At 34.0% G+C, this 22,776-nt stretch overlaps 1 long non-coding RNA gene across 1 annotated transcript in view; it reads right to left on the minus strand.

Moving 5' to 3' along the window:
* The window catches only part of LOC137657812 (uncharacterized), a 41,847-nt gene extending 23,670 nt beyond the window's left edge, over window positions 1-18,177 (minus strand). The window contains exon 1 of the long non-coding RNA XR_011047208.1: window positions 18,082-18,177. This is a non-coding gene — a long non-coding RNA (uncharacterized lncRNA). The remainder of the gene's footprint in view (window positions 1-18,081) is intronic.
* Window positions 18,178-22,776: the final 4,599 nt, after the last annotated feature.

The raw sequence follows: 22,776 nt of genomic DNA on the forward strand, positions 1-22,776 counted from the left end.
GTATAACTCACAAACCCTATCAGTTTCATTACTGTTTCTATAATTTTCTTATGTCATTTATGTAACCTCTTACTGCCATTACCATTTAATTTTTACTTACTTGAACATATACAAAGTGTCAAAATTTTTACTTATTTTTATAATTGTAATCCAACCTCCTACAAAAAAAATATACGTTTTTACGCTATGCAATTTGTTTTTTGAAAAAGAAAAAGAAAATATATAGAAACCTGTTACTCGTAAGAAGCTTCTACTGTATCACTATCAAAGTACTGTATTAGGTTCAGGTTAGTATATCCTTTCCAACGGCACCTCCAGTTATCTTGCAACATATTTTAGATTTTAATTTATCTTTCTTTTATATTATTATATCTTTTTCGCCGTGTCAGCAAAATATAAACAGTGATCAGATCTATTTTATACACATACATATATTACTGCATTGCTTCTTAGATCTATTAAATGATGCAATATTTCGATGAAATTCATCTTTATTAGACCAAGATTTATGTTATATGTAAGCGATTAATCTCAAAGCGAGAATATACATGTATTTGAATATTCCATGGTCTTCTACATTCTTCGAAAAGAAAAAAATATAAGTTTAGGGGAAAAGCAATGTGGTTATTTTTGTCCTTGTCCTATGTCCTACTACCCGTGGCTGAACTTAAGAACACACTCAAGTTTAGCATGACGGTTAAATATAGTCAAACCAAACAAAACTGGCGGGTGAGACAGAATATATCGTGTGGAAATCTGTTGATTTCGGTCATTTTACCTGAACAGGGTGGATTAGAGAATTCCTGAAACAGAAGATGGATTAAGGTCTTAAATGGAAGAGGCCTCGTTCCGTTAGTCATAATCCCGGATCACACGTCATTCAAATGTTTTTTTTTTTTTTCTATAAAACCCACATGTTTTCTTCATAGGGTTGTTTCTCCATCTTTAATTATATATATATATATATATATATATATATATATATATATATATATATATATATATATATGTGTGTGTGTGTGTGTGTGTGTGTGTGTGTGTGTGTGTGTGTGTGTATGATTGCGTATACGTATAATGTATATATGTATTAGATACATACACACACACACACACACACACATATATATATATATATATATATATATATATATATATATATATATAAATAAATAATTAATAAATAAATATATATATATATATATATATATATATATATATATATATATATATATATATGTGTGTGTGTGTGTGTGTGTGTATATATATATATATATATATATATATATATATATATATATATATATATATATATATATGTGTGTGTGTGTGTGTGTGTGTGTGTGTGTGTATATATATATATATATATATATATATATATATATATATATATATATATATATATATATATATATATATATATATATATGTGTGTGTGTGTGTGTGTGTGTGTGTGTATAGAAAATCATGAAAGCTGATACGTGATGAGCATAAATATGTATTAGAGCCAGGAAGGGAAAAATTAAGACTTGACTGGAGTTAGTAGTTTCATCCATGAGAATATATATACAAAGACATAGTATTTACACAGGAGAAGGGGATCCAACAGCTGTCAATTTCTTGATAATTCCAGAAAAGTCAGATTTTAGATAAAAGAATAATGCCGGATTAACGGAGAACAGATCAGGTCAAAATTGAAATCCTAACCTATCTTTCCATATCTTAACTCAAGGTTGAGCCAGAGTCAATATATTCAGTATGTATTGACTCAGTGTTGAGCCAGAGTCAATATATTCAGTATGTATTGACTAAGGGTTGAGCCAGAGTCAATATATACAGTGTGTATTGACTCAGGATCGAACCAGAGTCAATATATTCAGTATATATTGACTCAGTGTTGAGCCAGAGTCAATATATTCAGTATATATTAACTCAAGGTTGAGCCAGAGTCAATATATTCAGTATGTATTGACTCAGGGTTGAACCAGAGTCAATATATTCAGTATGTATTGAGTAAGGATTAAGCCAGAGTCAATATATATATATATATATATATATATATATATATATATATATATATATATATATATATATATATATATATATATATATTATATATTGACTTAGGGTTGAGCCAGAGTCAATATATTCAGTATGTATTGACTAAGGGTTGAGCCAGAGTCAGTATATTCAGTATGTATTGACTCAGGGTTGAACCAGAGTCAATATATTCAGTATGTATTGACTAAGGGTTGACCCAAAGTCAATATATTCAGTATGTATTGACTAAGGGTTGAACCAGAGTCAATATATACAGTATGTATTGACTCAGGGTTGACCCAGAGTCAATATATACAATATGTATTGACTGAGTTGAGCCAGAGTCAATATATTCAGTATGTATTAACTTAAGGTTGAGCCAGAGTCAATATATTCAGTATGTATTGACTCAGGGTTGAGCCAGAGTCAATATATTCAGTATGTATTAACTCAAGGTTGAGCCAGAGTCAATATATTCAGTATGTATTGACTCAGGGTTGAGCCAGAGTCAATATATTCAGTATGTATTAACTCAAGGTTGAGCCAGAGTCAATATATTCAGTATGTATTGACTCAGGGTTGAACCAGAGTCAATATATTCAGTATTTATTGACTCAGTGTTGAGCCAGAGTCAATATATTCAGTATGTATTAACTCAAGGTTGAGCCAGAGTCAATATATTCAGTATGTATTGACTCAGGGTTGAGCCAGAGTTAATATATATAGTATGTATTAACTCAGGGTTAACCCAGAGTTAATATTTACAGTATGTATTGACTGAGTTGAGCCATAGACAATATATTCAGTATGTATTGACTAAAGGTTGAGCCAGAGTCAATATATCCAGTATGTATTGACTAAGGGTTGAACCAGAGTCAATATATTCAGTATGTATTAACTCAAGGTTGAGCCAGAGTTAATATATTCAGTATGTATTGACTCGGGGTTGAACCAGAGTCATTATATTCAGTATGTATTGAGTAAGTGTTGAGTCAGAGTCAATATATAAGGTATGTATTGACTCAGGGTTGAACCAAAGTCAATAGATTCAGTATGTATTGAGTAAGAATTGAGCCAGTCAATATATATATATATATATATATATATATATATATATATATATATATATATATATATATATATATATATATATATATATATAGTATGTATTGACTTAGTGTTGAGCCAGAGTCAATATATTCAGTATGTATTAACTCAAGGTTGAGCCAGAGTCAGTATATTCAGTATGTATTGACTCAGGGTTGAACCAGAGTCAATATATTCAGTATGTATTGACTAAGGGTTGAGCCAGTGTCAATATATACAGTATGTATTGACTCAGGGTTGACCCAGTGTCAATATATACAATATGTATTGACTGAGTTGAGCCAGAGTCAATATATTCAGTATTTATTGACTCAGTGTTGAGCCAGAGTCAATATATTCAGTATGTATTAACTCAAGGTTGAGCCAGAGTCAATATATTCAGTATGTATTAACTCAAGGTTGAGCCAGAGTCAATATATTCAGTATGTATTGACTCAGGGTTGAGCCAGAGTTAATATATATAGTATGTATTAACTCAGGGTTGACCCAGAGTCAATATTTACAGTATGTATTGACTGAGTTGAGCCAGAGTCAATATATTCAAAATGTATTGACTCAGAGTTGGGTCAGAGTCAATATATACAGTATGTATTGACTCAGGGTTGACCCATAGTCAATATTTACAGTATGTATTGACTGAGTTGAGCCAGAGTCAATATATTCAGTATGTACTGATTAAAGGTTGATCCAGAGTCAATATATCCAGTATGTATTGACGCAGGGTTGAGCTATGAACTCTCGTTCTCGGAAGGATTTCAGTGAGACCAGAGTGAGACAATGCAAGACTTAAGCTGCATCTGTAGAGCTGGAGGACTATTGTCACTGTAGGAATGGTGTCAAGTTTAGTTTCGATATAATTCAATAGGGTCGTAAATGTCATGCAAAGTTTATTGAAGTATCTTATATTCAGAGGCAATAGAGTTAGTCTATGAAATGCTTCTCGGTTTTGATTTTGAGGACGTATTTTAAAGTAGCTGCATTCTATTTTGCTGTTAATTTTAGCAGGCATTGATTTTTTAGATAACTGGTCAAATTCTCATTACAGGAAATATCTCTCTTGATATTTTCATTGATAATAGCAGAATATATGAATCAAACTGGTGCTAGATTGAAAAAGGATGTGGTGGCCAATGCAGTAATGTCCCTGACTGGTGTTCGAGTCCCGCTCAAACTCGTTAGTTCATTTTGTCGCTGACCTCACCATCCATGTGAGCAAAGAATGGGGGAGGGGTTTTGGGGAGACTTAAGCTCTAGCTGCTGAGTCATCAGCAGCCTTTGCCTGGCCCTCCTTGATTCTCGCTTGGGAGGAGAGGGGCCTTGGTCAGTTTCTAGGGCATTGTCCTGCTTGTTAGGGCAATGCTACTATCCCTTGTCTCTGCTATTGATGGCAACAGATTATATAATGAAATCAGAATACAAGATGATAACGAATGAACTGAATACATTGTCGTTACTTACAATAACGACATGGGAAATCAATTGTTATTGAATATCTATGTTCATATTGTATATGGAAAATGTTCTTTTATATTACATTGCGTTAAGTGGAAATGTGCAGGTTTCTGTACAAATGAAGGTTTTGTTTATATTTAATTGTAATAAGCATTGTTACCAAGGAATATTGTCTTGTGAATAGTTGTATAAGTGGTTAACAATGCGATGTAAGTTGTTTGAATAGTTTCGTTCGGTTTGCGTTGAATAGTTGGTTTCGTTCGTTTGTTGTTTTCTTTTGTCGTGAGCGAACGAAGCGGAAGTCGTGACTTGGGGAGAGAGAGCGAACGCATTATTTTTACGACAAAGGCAGCAGAGGTAAATCGGGACAGTTGCTGCCTGTCACTTCTCAACGCTTGTAGCGTAATCTTCAGTGGACTTAATCAGGATGAAGAGAATTTCATTTGATTAACGAAGCCGTTCCTTCCCAACATTTAATGAAGTGGATGAATTAATCAACCGAAGTTTGGATGAGTATCATATAATATTTAGTTACCTTGGATGGGATAATTCGCTAGGGATATGCATATCTGTGCGTGGGATTCCGTGACTGGGTAAAATCAAATATTTATATGTAGTATCGTGGTTCACCCGTGCTTATTTGTAATCCGAACTCGGTAAGAACTTCATATGAAACCAAGTAAGTAATAATTGGGGCAAAAGCTCAATAGAATATAGTATGACCATTTATCTTTGTAACACAACGCAATGAATTCCTAATGTAGAGAAAGGGTCTTGAGTTCTCTTAACGTATCTGGTAATTAGTAATTTATGAATGACTGAAGTTATTATATGTTGTTGCTTGTTTGACCCTAATAAGTAACAATATACATGAAAGAAGCAGAATCAGGATTTGGTAATGTTTAACTCTACATCAGTACGATCATAATGTTAAAACAATCTCATATAATACAATGATAAAATTACCATCATCTCAATACACTAGACACTTTTAAACATTTACGAGTATCGGTAGATAGTACGAATAAGAATTTTAAAGTATAACTTTAAACGGCCCTAATGGAAAATCCAGCCTTTTGACAGGACTTTTAACTTATGTAATATATACGAGTATGTTGGTAAAAAATAGTGTATATATATATATATATATATATATATATATATATATATATATATATATATATATATATATATATATATATATATATATATACATATGTATATACATATACATTTTCCCCAGAATATCAATATGGATAGCTAACATTTTAGTACCTGCTTATTACTTTAGATATAATATGTGAAATGATATTGGTTAGTTATTGTGTAAGGGGACAGGCTAGTGATGGAGAGTGGGAGCACGAGGTTGACATTGGAGCCTGACTTGGCAGCTCAGCTTAGTACCGTGGCCTGTAAGTTTGTGAGGTCGAGTTCAGGTCAGCTGCGTTCTCCTTCCTTTCCCCCAAAAAAACGTATCTTGATGCGTAGGCCTATGGTCTTGAGGTGCCAACTCTCATTTAGGACAGGCTTGAAATACTTGTGACGTAAGTTTTTAAGCAATACACTTATTTAGAATACAAGGAGAAATCTTGCAACTCTAGGGGACAAAGATAATCCTAACTCTAAACATCTGGCATACAGAATAAAAAATGAAACTAAAATGTAATTTAGCAAGTCGGGCTTACGTGTGTGGACAACCATACCTCCTAGACTATAACAGACTTGAGTTGTAGTTAAGAGATTTAAAATACCTAAATACTTAAGGTAGAATAATGAATACAAAAACACAGAAGTATTAATCTTGAGACACTAGCTTAAGAAAGAATCATTACTCACATTTTTCCCTGCCGTGACGTCATGAACAATAACAAAGTCTACGTATAAACTAGGAAGAAGAGGAGTAGTGAAGAAAATTCTCCACGTTGTAAATATGAGGAAAATTTGGTTACTTATAGCAATTATTTTTACTAGCTAGGTTACAACCTTTGTTGGAAAAGTAGGAACGAGGAAGACACACAAGAACTTTAAGGAAAGAAGAAGAATATAAACACAAAATTAAAGAAAACTTTAAGATTTACTTGTTGAACATACAATGCTTAACAAAACAAAAACTGATGGAAGTTGAGAAGGAATTAAATAGTAGAAATAAACTTTTTTGCTTGACAGAAACACACCAAAAGTTAGATAGATTAAATTTAAGTAAGGGTGTTAAAAAAGTAGAAAATATGAGGAATATGGATGATAAAAAAGGAGGAGGTTTGATGATACTTTATAGAAATAGTGACAGTCTAGAATTGGAAAAGATAGAAACTAAGAGTAAAGACCTGTTGCATGTTAAGTGTAATGCTTATAAGCATACATTTAGATTATTGTTGGTTTATATTTCAGGAGGGAATACTGAAGAAGACAAAAGTAGGGATAAAATAATAAAACAGGAATGTGAAAGAATTATTAGAAATCTAAATGAAGAAGAGGCATTGATGATATTAGGGGATTTCAACGGACATGTAGGATTTTTAGGTTACCAGAATTTAGACAGGAACGGGGAAATGATTCTCGATTGGATGAATGACCATGGGTTAGTCCTATTGAATGGAGATTTAAGATGTATATATACATGGGAAAGATTGCAACAAAAAAGTGTAATAGACTACGTACTAGTAAACGAACAAATGTATAAACACTTTAGGGAAATGATTATAGACGAGGAAAAATTGAATTTTGACATTTCAGATCATAATCTGATCACTATAGAACTGGAATTCATGAGTGACCAGAACAAAAATTTTAATAAAGGAAGATGGGAGGAAGTAAAATACTTTAGGACAGATGAAAATAGTTTAAGAGAATATACAACAAGAGTAGAGGAAATTGTAAGAGATAGACAAACAGACAGAATAGAAGATTGGATCTGATAATAAAAGAGGCTGCAGAAGAAAAATTGGCAAGAGTATATAAAAGGAAAGTTCTTGATGAAGAAAAGGTACATGAGCAACCCTGGATGAACGATGAAATAAGAAAAGGCATAAAGGAAAGGAAGGATTTAAACAGAAAGAAAAGAAATGAATCCAACATCGAAGTAAAAAATGTATTAGAAGAGAGATATGATCAAAAGAAGAGGGAAGTGCAAGAAATGATAAAGAAGGAAATTACTAGATTTGAAAAAAAGGTAACAGAAGAAATAAAAATGGATAAAAATAAAAAAACTCTGGGAGAATATCGATAGAATAAGGAACAGACAGAAAGCCCATGGCAAAGTTATACAACTTTATGGAGAACAAGGAAATAAGCTAAATAAGGAAGAAACAAAAGAGGAATTAATCAAGTACTGGAAAACTATATATTGTAAACATGAAAATAAAATAGACTCAGTTTGGAATGAAGAAAAACAGATAGAATATGAAAATGAAATAGCACATCAGGAAGATACAACAAGAATAGATGAATATAATACCCCAGACATACTTAGGGAACACTATGACCTTGTAATGGTAACAAAAGGGAAAATAAAACCAATGAAAAATCCAAAAATCACAACAGAAAAAGTAAAGAATTGCCTGGGAAAATTAAAGGCAAAAAAAGCGGCAGGACCAGATGGCCTAAAACCCGAACTATATAAGGCACTAGGAAAAAGCAAAATATGTCTTGAAACCTTACAGAAATGTTATCAAAATGAGTTGGACGAAAAAGAAAAACCAAATATGTGGAAGAAGTCAAGAACAAAGATGATTGAAAAGAAAAGAAGGCCAATGGCAAAAGACTTAAGACCCATAGCTCTATTAAATATTTCTTATAAAATATTCATGATGATGGTGAAAGAGGAAATAGAAAACCACATAAGAATGAATGAAGAAGACAATGAATGTCAAGCAGGATTTACAGGTGGAGGCAGGATAGAGGACAATATCTTTATATTACAGTATTGTGTGGAAGAGAGCTATAGTAACAAGAAACCTCTAATAGTAACTGCGATAGATTTTAGTAAAGCATTTGACTCTGTAAAAAGGGAGGTATTAATAGAAGTGTTAAAATAATATAAAATTAACACCAAAATCATAAGTGCAATTGCAAATATTTATCAAGGAGATACTACGGGCATTGACTTAGGAGAAGGTATAGAACAAGAAATGGAGGTTACAAGTGGAATTAAACAAGGTTGCACAGGATCAACTTCACTTTTTAAACTGATTACGTATATTGTCATGAAGAAAATAAAAGAGGAAGGAAACGGTTTCAGAAATCAATTAATAAAGATAGAATCATTATTTTTTGCAGATGATGCCTTAATAATTGCACAGGATATACATAATGCTAAGCGTAACATTCAGATATTAGTAGAAACTAGTAAAAAATGTGGGTTGGAAATTAATAAAGAAAAGAGTAATATTATGATTTACAATATGAAAGAAAAGCCAGATAACATAGAGGAAATCAATGTAGTAGAAAGTTTGACATACTTGGGAATAAAGCTAGATAATAGTAGGAATATATTTAAAACTCAGAAAAGGGTAATGATAGAAAAGGCACAAAAATTAGCTAATCTAACATATTCAGTTATAGAGAAAAGTTACAATAAAGTGATGATAGGAAAAACGTTCTGGAAAAGTATTGCTTTACCATCTATTTTGTATGGAACAAATGTTATAAATCTAACAGAAACTGAAATAGAGAAACTACAAAGAATAGAGAATGGGGTATATAGGAAGATTTTAGGTGCCACTAAAAGCACAGCTAATACTGCTCTAAGAGGGGAGATAGGTGCATCTTCTATGAAAGCAAGGGTGATGGATGGGAAGCTGCAGTACTTAAATCGTACCCTGAATGGAAAGAAGGAAATACTGAAAATAATTATCCAGGATATTCAAGAAAAAGAAGGAAGATGGTGGAAACAACCTGTAAAGTATTTGGAAGAATTAAGTTTAGGTATAAGACAAATAAGAAGAATGAACAAGGCAGAAATAAAAACGTAAACCAGAAAGTGGGATACTGAAAAGTGGAAAGAAGAAATAGAAAGTAAGTGAGCTTAGAAATATATAGAACGTGGAAGAAAGAAATTAAAGAAGAGTTAATTTATGACAATACATTTGCTTCAGTGATATTTTTTAGAGCAAGAACTAATACGTTAAAACTAAATATTGTAAATAGACACAATGGAGGGAATGTAAACTGTAATTTTTGTGAAAATGAGGAGGAAGATTTGATACATTTTTTGTTATTTTGCCAGGAATATAGAAAAGAAAGGAATAAAGTAATTGAGCTACAACAACCATACGACGAAGACTCAAAGAAAATAGTAGGATTATTTTTATTTAGTGAAACAAATATAGAAAAGAAAAAAGAAGTATTGAACATAATGTGGAAGAAAAGACAAAACAATACAAGAAGATAAGCGTTAGAGGCGCCGTTGTAAAGGCTATGCCTCACCCCAGAACCTGAACCTGAGCTCAAGGGCTCCAACAGTAGTAGCACCACGTTGTTTTGTATTAGTGACATTATCAAGTAATTCAAGCAATAACTCAAAGTCGGGACAAAATTGAAATAAGGTAAGATAATATCTTGTGTTCTCAGTCGAGGCAACTCACGTGGTCGGCATACCTGATTTAAAAAACACACGAGAAAACAACAGCAAAGAAAAGTTAATTAAATAATATGGCCGATAAAGTAGGATGCAAAACCACGTCTACTAGGGGTAGAATAATCAAAGTTGTGGGAAAAATGAAAGAAGCTAGCCTAGATAAGACGGACGTGTCTATGATTAGTCTAGGGGATAACAGCCAGGACTCACAAGAAAGTAGACTTATAGACATAGGAGATAGCAGGAATATTATAGAAGGAAAGTCGGGGGAAGACGTAGAGCTTGATACAATGGTCACGTCCACACAAAAAGAGTGCAGTGATTCAGACCAATGTGCCAGCTGTACTCTAGAGTTGGGCCCGGACGATGAAAGCGCAGAATGCGATAAATGCAAGGAGTGGTACTGCCTCCAGTGCATTAATTTAGCAACCACAACAAAAAGCCAACAAAAAACTCTGATCAAAACTATCAAAATGACAGAAAAGATTGATGGGCTTTTCTGGTTTTGTGCAGGCTGCTCAGTAGAAACAAAACAATTCCTGATGGGAAAATGTTGTGACGGAAAAGACAAAAACAAAAAAGGAGGAAATTTAATGTCAGAGTCGCAAATGGGAAACCACATAAATTTGATGTCAAAATTGCTGGAAGATAACTGCTACAAAATCAGTTCACGAGATGCTGAAATAGAAATGCTTAAAAAAGAGTGTCGGAACTATAAAGATGAACTAGAATTGTGCCTAGGTGAACTGGCTGACCATAAACGAACAATAGGGAACCAATGGTCCCTCATTGAGGACTTGAAGATCATCAACAGAAAATTAATAACAGAGGGCAAAGTAGAAGAGTTGGCAAATGAAAGGGCAACTAGTTTAGAAAGAACAGAGACAACAGAGGGGGAAAATTCAAAGTCAGGTGAAAATAATTCAGTGGTAAATAATGAAGAAAGCAAAGATGAAACAAGTAACGATGGAAAAGAGAAAGAACAGAATGAGATTCCCTCAGAAAAACGGAAAGAAAAGACCCCCAAAATATGCTACTACTTTAGAAAGGGAATCTGTAAAAAAGGACGATCATGCGACTTCCTCCACAGACGCAGCCAGGAAGGTGAAGATAACCCTCAGAGAAACGAGATGAGGAAGCATATTCAGTGTAAGTTTTACAAAGAAGGCAGGTGTAGGTTAGGCAGGGAGTGCAAATATGGTCACTGGGAAAAGAAAATGGTCAACAAAATAAACTATGGGAAAGATGGATCGAAAATATGCAGAGATTATGTGAACGGTACCTGCAAAAGAGGCCATACATGCTCATTCAGGCACTACAATGTTAGATTCAAAGAAACCAGATCAAAATTTAGAGGAAACGAGCAGCAGTATGAACATATAAAGGGGGAAAAAGTAAGGAATCAAGTAAGCAACGGTCCAAGTAGAAAAAGGATGGAAAACCAATTAAATTTTTTAAATTCAAGAATGGAGGAAATGGGGAGATTGATACAAGAAATAAGGTACGAAAAAGCATACAACCCGAGTCAACACAACTTGACGTGGGTAGACAGGGCAGTGGGAAACCCCAACACAGCCCTAGGAATGGACTACATGATACCACAGGGTGGTCAAGGAAGAACAGGTCGTTGCCTGTAAAAAAGAGAAGAGGAAAAAAGAAAGCAAAATTTCACAAAGCTTTCAAGATCTATTATATTAACATAAGGGGCATAAAATCAAAAGTGGACTCGCTAGAGGAAATAATAGAAAAAGTTAAACCAACTGTTATTTGCATCACAGAAACCCATCTGAAGGAGGAAGAAAATTTGAAGATAGCAGGTTATAGGGTCTTTAATAATAACAGAAAATCAAACGGAGGAGGAGTGTTGATTGCAATAAAAAATGAATTGGAAAATGTAACGGTGGAAATAAAAAGCGAAAATCAGGGTCACGAGTCTCAATGGGTAAAAATTGATAATGGGAAGACTAAAGTCAGATTAGGAGTAATCTATGCCCCACAAGAAAATAAAACAAAGTCAAGCCATTTAGAAAATATGTACAAGTCTATTAAAGACGAAATAATGATAGCAAATAGCAGAGAAGAAAAAGTAATTGTAATGGGAGACTTCAACTGTAAAGTAGGAAGCATAATAAAAAACAATAGTAATGAGATTACAAAATCAGGCAAAATGTTAAGAGATTTAGCAGAGGAGTCCAACATGATAATTGCAAATAGCAACCCGAAATGCAGAGGGACTTGGACGAGAATTGAAAAAGAGAAGAAATCAGTGATAGATTATGCTCTAGTTAGAGAAGAAGACGAAGAAGGCATTAGGAGCATGGTAATTGACGAAGAGAAATTGATAACACCCTACAGAATAACAAAAGAAATGGTGTATTCTGATCACTGTGCCATCCTACTCGAAATGAATTGGTTGACCCTAAACAAGAAAGAAAGAAAGGTAAGATATAAAATAGTCTGGAACCATTTAAAAGTCCACAAAGATAAAAAGGAACTCATAAAGATTGCCAAAGAAAAAGCTAATATAAGAATAAAATATTCAAAATGGAAAAAAAAGTGCAAGAAATATTAAGAAAATGTAGTGTAAAAGAGACAAACAGAAAAAACAAGAGGTCCAAGGAATTAAGGAAATTAATGAAACTTAAAAGAACCTTAAAAAAGAATTGTATTAATGTTGGAAAGGAAAACAATGAGGTCAAGAGAAGAATGAAAGTACAGGAGAGCCTTGTAGACCTATACATACAAGAAGAAAAACAAAAAGAGGAAGGTTTAAGAATAATCAAGCAAGTAGAAGAAATCAAAGCAAAAGGAGGTATGAACAGCACAACCTTCTGGGAATTCAAGAAGAAAGTGGATGGAAAAAATGCCAGTAAATGTACAGCAATCAGAGGAAAGGATGGAGAAATAATAGAGGATGTTGAAGAAATAAAGAAAGAATATGAGAAATTCTACAGTGATTTATTTAAGCTGGAAAATCCCCAAAGTGATGAAGAGACCCTGGCAGAAGAAATCAACAACATGTTTGATAAATGGCTGGTAGGAAGTGACAGAGTCAGATCCAGCAAGGAAGAGAAAATAACATATCAAGAAGTAGAAGCCATCGTAAAAAGCCTGAAAGACAAATACACAATGGACAGGCAAGGATTGAACAATGTTATGATTAAAATGATGGGGAAAGAAATAATAGAAAGTCTGAAGCTATTACTCACAGAAATTGATGAAAGCATATGTATCCCTAAAGAGTGGGAAGAGATGTGGATACTTTCAATCCACAAAAAGGGAAACAAAATGGAACTAGAAAATAAAAGAGGCTTATTTATTACAAGCATAATTAGTAAAATATACGAGAAAATAAGGATGAAAAGATATAAGGACAGATTCAAAGAAGAGATGAGTCGATTCCAGTGTGGAGGCATTGAAGGAAGATCTACGGCCGATCATCTGCTTACACTAAATGCAGTAATAGACTATAACGCCTATTTTGGAGGGTCGACATACGTATGGTTCTGTGATGCGTATGAGTGCTTTGATAAGCTAGACCTTAAGGACTGCATAAAAGAAATGGAAAAAATGATAGGATGGAAAGAAGCATTGATAGTTAAAAAAATGAATGAAAAAGGTAGAGCAGCCATCAACTGTCCAGCAGGTACAACAGAAGATATAACGATTGAAGGAAATGTGAGACAAGGAACAATATATGGACCCAAGCTATGCAGTATAGCAACTGACAAAGTTAATAGCATTAGCAGAAAAAATATCACATTGATAAGAAATATTGAAATTGAATCACTTGTATTTGTAGATGATATAATGTTTCCCTCAGGAAGGAAAGATGGTATCGAAATTGCCATAAGTAACTGTCATAGCCTAGAGACCCTAAAGAAATTCACTATAAACACCAACCCCAAAAAATCGGGTGTATTAAGAATTAACAAAAGAAAGAATGAGAAAGAGGTGGAGATTGAAACAAAAGTGAAGAACGGAAAAGTAAGTTTAGTTAAGGAATATAAGTATCTGGGTGAATGGTATACAGAGAAGGGAAACAAAGAATTGAGTATCAGTAAAAAAACCCAGAGGGTTGCATATATGACCCAAGAAATAAGAAAATATGGGGATACGAGAAAAGTTGGAAAGATGGCATTGGAAGTCAGAAAGAAAATATATGAAACAGTAGTTGTACCAACAATATTTGCCAACGTGGAGACCTGGAGTGTAATTAGGGACAAAGATATGAAAGATCTAGAAAACCTCCAATACAAGATAATAAGAAATATGTATGAACTACCTGCGAGTACTCCATATTGGGGCATACTTGCAGAAACAGGAATATGGCCGGTGTTCTGCAGAATAGAATATAAGAAATTAATGCTCTTCCATAACATCATAAACTCCGAGGAAAAAAGATTAGTAAGAGAGATAATTGAGGATCAGTTGAAGAACCCGTATGGGAAGTGCTGGAGCAAGAGCGTAGAAGAAATCTGCAGTAAATATGGGATGGAAGTGGAAGAAATAAGAAGTTGGGGGAAAAGGACCCTGAAAAAAGAAATCAAGAAAAGAATTATAGAAAAAATAGAAGAAACTATAGAAGAAAAAAAAGAAAATAATGAAAAAATTAAGATTTATTAAAGGAAATGGCCCTCTGCCTTATATCAGAGAAATGTATCTGGATAAGGCATCCCTTGTGATGAAAGCAAGATTAAATATGCTCAACTTAAAAGCAAATTTCAGGGGAAAATATGATGACAATTTGTGTGATTTATGCAAAGAGGAAGAAGACACCACCGAACATTTATTTTTCTGCCCAAAGTTAGAACAGCTAAAGAATGTAGAAATAAGTTTAGGTATGCTGAAAAATCCTAGCAGAGATCTGGCTGCATTTATAGATAGGGCAATGAATATAAAAGAAGAGTTTAGGAAGCCCAAACTGATTACCACAACAGGTTGCCAAAACTGATGATAGCAAGGTGTTATCCTATCCAATTTCAAAGTAGAAGGGAATAAAAGTAAAGATAGAGAACCTCATTATGATATTAATTTATTTAAGGCACAGGTGATATAAACTTAATAACAATAATAAGAATAAGCTTAGAAGCTTTTCACCTATCTATAAAGAGATAGAGTGCCCGCAAACTTACTTTGCGGAGTGAGCAATAAGAAACCAGGAACCAGGAACCAGGGGATAAATAGCCAAGTGAGGGAAGGAAAAGCAGATATAAACTACAAGAGAAGCAATGGACAATTAAAATACAATATTTTAAAAACAATAACAACATAAAAATGGATCTTATCTTTCATACATTAATTATGTATGAAGTTCCACTGATTTAACTTCCAGATTAGGAAGATCATTCTACAACTTGGTCACAGCTGAAATAAAACTTCTAGAATACTGTGTATTGTTGAGCCTCATGATGGAGAAGGCCTGACTATTAGAATTAACTGCATACCTAGCATTACAAACAAGATGGTACTGTCTGGGAATATCTGAATGTAAGGAATGGCCAGAATCATGAAAAATCTTATCTGAACCATGGTGCCACAGATTAATATCTGGATCAAGAATAAGAAACTTAATAGACCGTAAGTTCATGTCCAACAAATTAAGATGAGAATCAGCGAATGAAAACCAGACAGGAGAAAAATACTCGAAACAAGTTAGAATGAAAGAATTAAAACACTTTTTGTAATTAGATTGATCACCGAAAATCTTAAAAGACTTTCTCAATAAGCCAATTTTTTTTGTGCAATAGAAGAAGAGATAGACCGAAGGCGTTTCTTAAAAGTAAATTTGCTATCAAGAATCACATTTAAAATTCTAAAAGAGTCATACAGAATTAAAGAAACATTATCGATGCTGAGGAGCTTTTGTCGTCGACCTACTTACAAACATACATTGAGTTTTGTTAGAATTCAACTTCAAGCCCCGTAATTTGCATCATGCGCTAACTTTAGCTGGGATTCAGCAACCGCAGATCTACATTCAGGAGATGAAATTGATGCAAAGAGAGTGGCATCATCTGCATAAGGAATGAGCTTGTTTTCTAGGCCAAACCACATGTTATGTGTATATAGTATGAAAAGTAATGAACCATGAACACTACCCTGAGGAACACCAAATATCACATCCCTATACTCACTGTGGTGCCCATCAACATTAACTATGTCATCATAGGAGTAAGAAGACCAGTTTGTGTATTGCTAAGTGCGCTTTAGATGCAAATACGGAGGGAAAAGGAGAGATCGAGGTACTGAAATTCGGCCTAATCAAAGATGAAATTGATCTTATTACAAACAAATTAAACTTATTTTATAGCATTTCAATTTGGCAAATTTAAGGGACTTCCGGACCACTTAATTTTCTGAAGGATAGAAAGTATGTATTATGTGTTTTCCGGTAAGCTTTTTCTTGTGTCATGGAAAGCCAACTTGACTCAGTTCTAACTATATACAACTGAAAACTTTAAAAGTCAATATGGTATGCACAAGTCCACATAGAAAGAGAACATGCTCTCTATGTAAACCTTTCCTTTGAGAAATATGATGACAAAAGAACGGCCTGTACAGAACGGCAGGCTTTAAAATTGTTCAGCAATATCATTTCACATATTATATCTAAAGTAATAAGCAGGTACTAAAATGTTAGCTATCCATATTGATATTCTGGGGAAAATGTATATGTATATACATATGTATATATATATATATATATATATATATATATATATATATATATATATATATATATATATATATACATATATACACTATTTTTTACCAAAATACTCATATATATTACATAAGTTAAAAGTCCTATGAGTGGACATCACATCAATGCCATTAATGAATATGATTTATGAATAAGATTATCATTGATGAATAACTTTTTCGTCATAAGTCTGACCTGTCAAAAGGCTGGATTTTCCATTAGGGCCGTTTAAAGTTATACTTCAAAATTCTTATTCGCACTATCTACCGATACTCGTAAATGTTTACAAGTGTCTAGTGTATTGAGATGATGGTAATTTTATCATTGTATCATATGAGATTGTTTTAACATTATGATCGTACTGATGTAGAGATAAACATTACCAAATCCTGATTCTGCTTCTTTCATGTATTCAGTTCATTCGTTATCATCTTGTATTCTGATTTCATTATATAATCTGTTGCCATCAATAGCAGAGACAAGGGATAATAGCATTGCCCTAGCAAGCAGGACAATGCCCTAGAAACTGACCAAGGCCCCTCTCCACCCAAGCTAAAATCAAGGAGGGCCAGGCAAAGGCTGCTGATGACTCAGCAGCTAGATCTTAAGTCTCCCCAAAACCCCTCCCCCATTCTTTGCTCACACAGACCCCAAGGCTCTCTGGCAAGATGCTTTCCAACAACGATGGGACAACATCGACGTTTACGCCTTTCCTCGTTCTGTCTGATGAGGAGGGTACTCAACAAGACCAGAACATCGGTCAATCTTTCAATGGCCCTCATAGGTCCGCTATGGCATCACGCAGAATGATTCCCAGACCTTCTATAACTCCTAACGGAGCCTCCAAGAGAACTTCCTCCACGACACAATCTACTCAAACAACCACATGCCAACATCTTCCACAAAGCCGTAGGTTCACTATGGCTTCACGCCTGGAGACTATCCAGCATCTCCTCTCTCAGAGAGGATTTTCGCAACAAGTTGCGATCAGGATGTCTGGATACTTGCGAAAGTCTTCTGCAGCAGTCTACCACGCAAAGTGGAAAGTCTTCTGTGGTTGGTGTTGTGGAAGGGGTATCTCTCCACTCGATGCCACTATTCCAACAATAGCGGAGTTACTATCGCACTATAATCAAAGATAAATAATAAACTCTTCCTATCATTCACAATCATGACAAGCAAATATAAACAAAACTGTACTTACTCTTGAAATAAACAAAACACTCCCAACGCTGGTTGAAATCAATTAAATATTTAAATCCAGCGTCCACACACACAACTGCCTCAAGTTGCAGTCAATCAAAGAAAGCATTCGCTCCGTAACATTCGCTACTGTCCTAACCTAGCTAGAGGTAAACAAACAACCTCATTTATACCTACAGTCTTTCTCACAACAAACAATCAATACACTAACTACCTTTCGCTCGCTGACACAATCTCTCTCTCTCTCTCTCTCTCTCTCTCTCTGGATTTGGCAAACAAAAAATAAATGAAAATAAAACAAAAATTAATCCTCCACATCGAGATAAAATATTAAACTCGTTTTTAATATAATTTTAATACTGCTATCTTGAATGCAGCTTTTATTTCTCTATACCAATTAAGGTTTGTTAATTTTAAGATGTATGCCCATCGCACCAGCTCATTGCTAATTGATCATTAACGCATTAATTTTTCGCAAACCAGAATAGGTAGGATTATTGTATATGTAAACTCCCTTAGACAGGGGCGTAGGAGCGTTTTCCTGTTTGGGGGGGCTAAAGTTCGAAATAACACTGAAGGCGGAGCCGCAGGCGCGAAGGTATAGGGGGGGGGGGTGTCTGGGGGTCTCCCCCAGAAAAATTTTATGATGAAACACCCTCAGATGCGATTTCCTGGCATCTGACAGCATATTGCATCAAAAACAAAATCATATTTTTGGAAGATTTTTATGTGACCAATTCCAATTTTTACACAATAACAATCATATAATACCAATAGGCCTATATATATATATATATATATATATATATATATATATATATATATATATATATATATATATATATATATATATATATATCATTTATCTATCTATCTATCTATCTATATATATATATATATATATATATATATATATACCGATAGGCCTATTTACCAAAAATATACTGACGATGTTGATTCTTTGCTTGGGAATCAATGTATGATTAGTGTATATCTAAAATTGATCATAATAGGGTGAAATTTATATGTGAAAGGTAGTCTTTATATAAAAAAATAGCAGTTTTATGAAATAAGATTGCGTATCGTCAAACACGGCACATAGACCTAGTGAACTCCCCGTTATAAACAACAATGGTTCATGATAAATTTTATTCTCACCAACTAATTGTATACTTTATACAAAAAATGGTTGATACATTGTTTCATTTCAGTAAGTTTATTTTCATAACCTGTTTGGTACAATGGATAAAACATCATTATGTTTTGACAAATGTTGATGACTCAAAGTGGTCAACACGATCACAGTGAACGTAAATATGACGATGTCAAAACTATAACAAAGCAATTCATATTACTCAATGAATAATAACATGAAGCATCAGACCTTGTGAGAAGAGAATACAGTAAATTTTATTCTTTCATTTGTTTACTTCGTGAATCTAGATAAATGAAAACATTAGGTAAATCAAATCATTCTACAACAAATTTCAACTTGCTTTCCAATATTGCTGTTGTGTTGTACAACATATATTAAAATAAATGAATTTAGTTATATGATATATATATATATATATATATATATATATATATATATATATATATATATATATAGAATTGTAAGTAAGCAAAATTAAGAACAAGCATATTTATAATATAAACATACATATTGGAAAGTCATGCCTGAGACCAGAAAATATACATACCAAAAGTGTATGAATAATGTATAATTAATACTTCGTAAGCTCTGAAATTATATAAAGGTATACACATTTAAAAAGAATTATGAAGAAATTATATATATATATATATATATATATATATATATATATATATATATATATATATATATATGCATATGTTTATTTGTGTGATATTCGTCAACTACATGTGTTCGCGTGTGTCATGTTTTCAATTTATTAATGCTTATCAATAATGTAGTTTGTTACTACAATAGTGTTTGGTAGCCTAATGATGGATAGATTAACATAAGTTTGCACGGTATGCACTGGGGGTCAAACATTTTAAGTGGCTTGATTACCAATATTGGGGCTGCTCTCTGTAAAACTAAGCGAGTGACGAGTGACGTACGGGACTGTGAAACTATGATGCTGGGTACTAACATGATACTTACGTGGCGGGGGGAGGGTGAGGCTGTACAAGAGCTGTTTCCAGAGATGAAATGCATTTACAAAATGTAAATCTGAATGTTTAAAAGCATATTTTCAGCAAAAAGGTGGGGGGCTATAGCCCCCCCCCAGCCGCCCCCCCTGCTCCTACGCCCCTGTTAGAGCAGCAAGATTTCTCTAATTATTTTGTGCAAAATCCTGCCTCCTATGTACTCCTTACAACAATATATAGCGCTGTCCTAAAGTCCTGATATGGCATCTCCAGTGGGTTACTCACCCACCACGACACTCACCTGTTTGAAAGGTGAAGAGAGGTGAACTTACACGACTCTAGTGTCACCCCATTCATTCGCAAGATATTGTTGTGACCGGCTGACCGACCTGGTCAGTGAATCTCTGCACCTCTGGCTCACCCCCCCCCCCCCCCATCCCAAAACTCTGCTCACAAGAGGACCTGCCGAGTGGAGATAGGAAAGAACACAAACCTGGTAAACCCTATTTACCAAAAGTGAGGATTCAGGGGGTGGGCCAGTCAAGGGCGCATTGTGCAAACTACAACTATTCGGTCAACGGCCATTTGAGGACAAGGGCTAGCTTCTGTAAGGAGCGCAGGTAAAAATACGTGGCCACTTAGTTTTCCCCCCCATTTTTAGCTTAGACTAATTTTGACTTAATTTAGGTTTAAGTGGCTGTAACATATTTTGGGTTGAGAGCGGTAGGATTGTGTACAGTTTTTACATATTTTTGCTTTTGAGACTAGAACAGTCTCTGGGTCACATGGACTGCATGTCCGACCCCCAATTTCAATTATTAACCATTGTAAAAGACCACGAATCTAATTAACCATATTTTTTATTATTTTTTTTTGCATTTTTTTTATTACATTTTGTGTTTGATGTTCAGATGTCCATTCCTTTAATGTAAATTTGTATGATAAATCAAGATTAGGTAAATAAACCTCTTCGTATTTCTACTCGTCCATTTATTTGTTTATGTGTATTGTGAATATTTAATCTTGCGACAGTATACCCGATATTTTCAAAGGAGTAAGTAACTTAAATTAAGAGTGTTAGTGAGTGACTTAGTATTGAACCTATCTGCTTCGAAGGTAAAGATCCATATATTTAACTTTTACTTCACTTTACATCACTGCTCCCATTTTTGCCATTGTCTCAATAATTACTTAACGTAAGATTCCTGTCCAGCATCTCCCTGGGACAGAGCCGAAACAGAGCCTAAGAGTGTAGATAACCTTAGACCTAACAAAGCTAGAGTAGGCCATCAAATTACCTTTATTTCGCGTGTGGAGTTTCTAGGCCTCTGGACAGAGTACAATTTTTTTTCTTTTGTATTTAAGAGTGATGGTTAGTAAATTACGTCAGTAAAGTTATTAACAGGGTGTTTGTGCCCTGAGCGATAGTGCTCCTTATTCTCCCCTGTTGATCATTTAGGAACTGACGTAGGGAGACTGTCCTGGAGCAACAATTTCCCACTCAACGCTCAAAAAATTCTCCACAGAACAAACATTTTCTCAGTTGAAGCATATAAAAAAACTTCCATCAATACCACTATGCAACAAGGCTTCTATTGAGTATAGAAGCAGATGTATTTTGTTAAGAGCAGATTGGAAGATCTGATCTAAGATTCTGCAGTTTAAAAGGAAAAAAAAATGGGGAAACCTTTTCAGGTGTAAGTGAAAATATAAAAAAATAACATTGTTATCTTTCTTATTCTTGGTTTTGTTTGATTCCTATGGAAAAAATTTTGTATGGTCTATTATTTCTATATTTTGAATTACACATATATGTTTGGGGCACCAAATTCCTATGTGCTTAGAACCTCTAAGGGGCTTAATTCGGTCAAAGTTTGGAATCTGATTTAAAGAAACTTTATAGCCTATACATACACCACAAATACAAATCTAACTCACAAATGATAGGCTGGTACGAAACAAGTTAGGTACAATTCGCTTTAGTACAAAACGATTTGAGCCAAAACTCCCCTAGTGCGAAAAGGCTGTAAAACCAAAATATCAGCCATTTCACTTAGCACCTTCACGACTGCTGTGGCCTGTCTATTGGGTTTGGCAAATGAAAAAAAAAAATAACTTTCATCTAGTTAAAAAAAGTATCTATTTTTTGCACGCAATTTTCTACGAAATTGAATTGCAGCTTACACGACTATCCTCTAAATCGGAATATGAAAGAGATGCACGATAGTCGTATGAAATAGACACACCTTTGCAATGATTCTTATTTGTAGAAATTTTCGTTTTCTTTAGATGAGAAAAGGGGAGATTCAAAAAAAGCCTAATTCTTAAGGGAATCTCTTTTAAATTAATAGTCTAATGTACTCTTGGCTGAGGTACTACTTCATGAATATGTGTGCTTTACGAATCACTAGCGGACCCAGGGGGTGTCATAAGGGGTCACGACCCCCATTTTTAAGAAAAAGGTTTGACTGTTAAACGTGGGGTTTTCAAGAAAAAAAAGTTTGGCTGTTAAACTTGGGGCTTCCAGTAACGTTTGACTATTAAACCATGTCTTAAAAAAAGTTTGACTATTAAACTT

The sequence above is a fragment of the Palaemon carinicauda genome, chromosome 18, assembly GCF_036898095.1.
Source record: "Palaemon carinicauda isolate YSFRI2023 chromosome 18, ASM3689809v2, whole genome shotgun sequence".
Taxonomy (NCBI): Eukaryota; Metazoa; Arthropoda; class Malacostraca; order Decapoda; family Palaemonidae; genus Palaemon; species Palaemon carinicauda.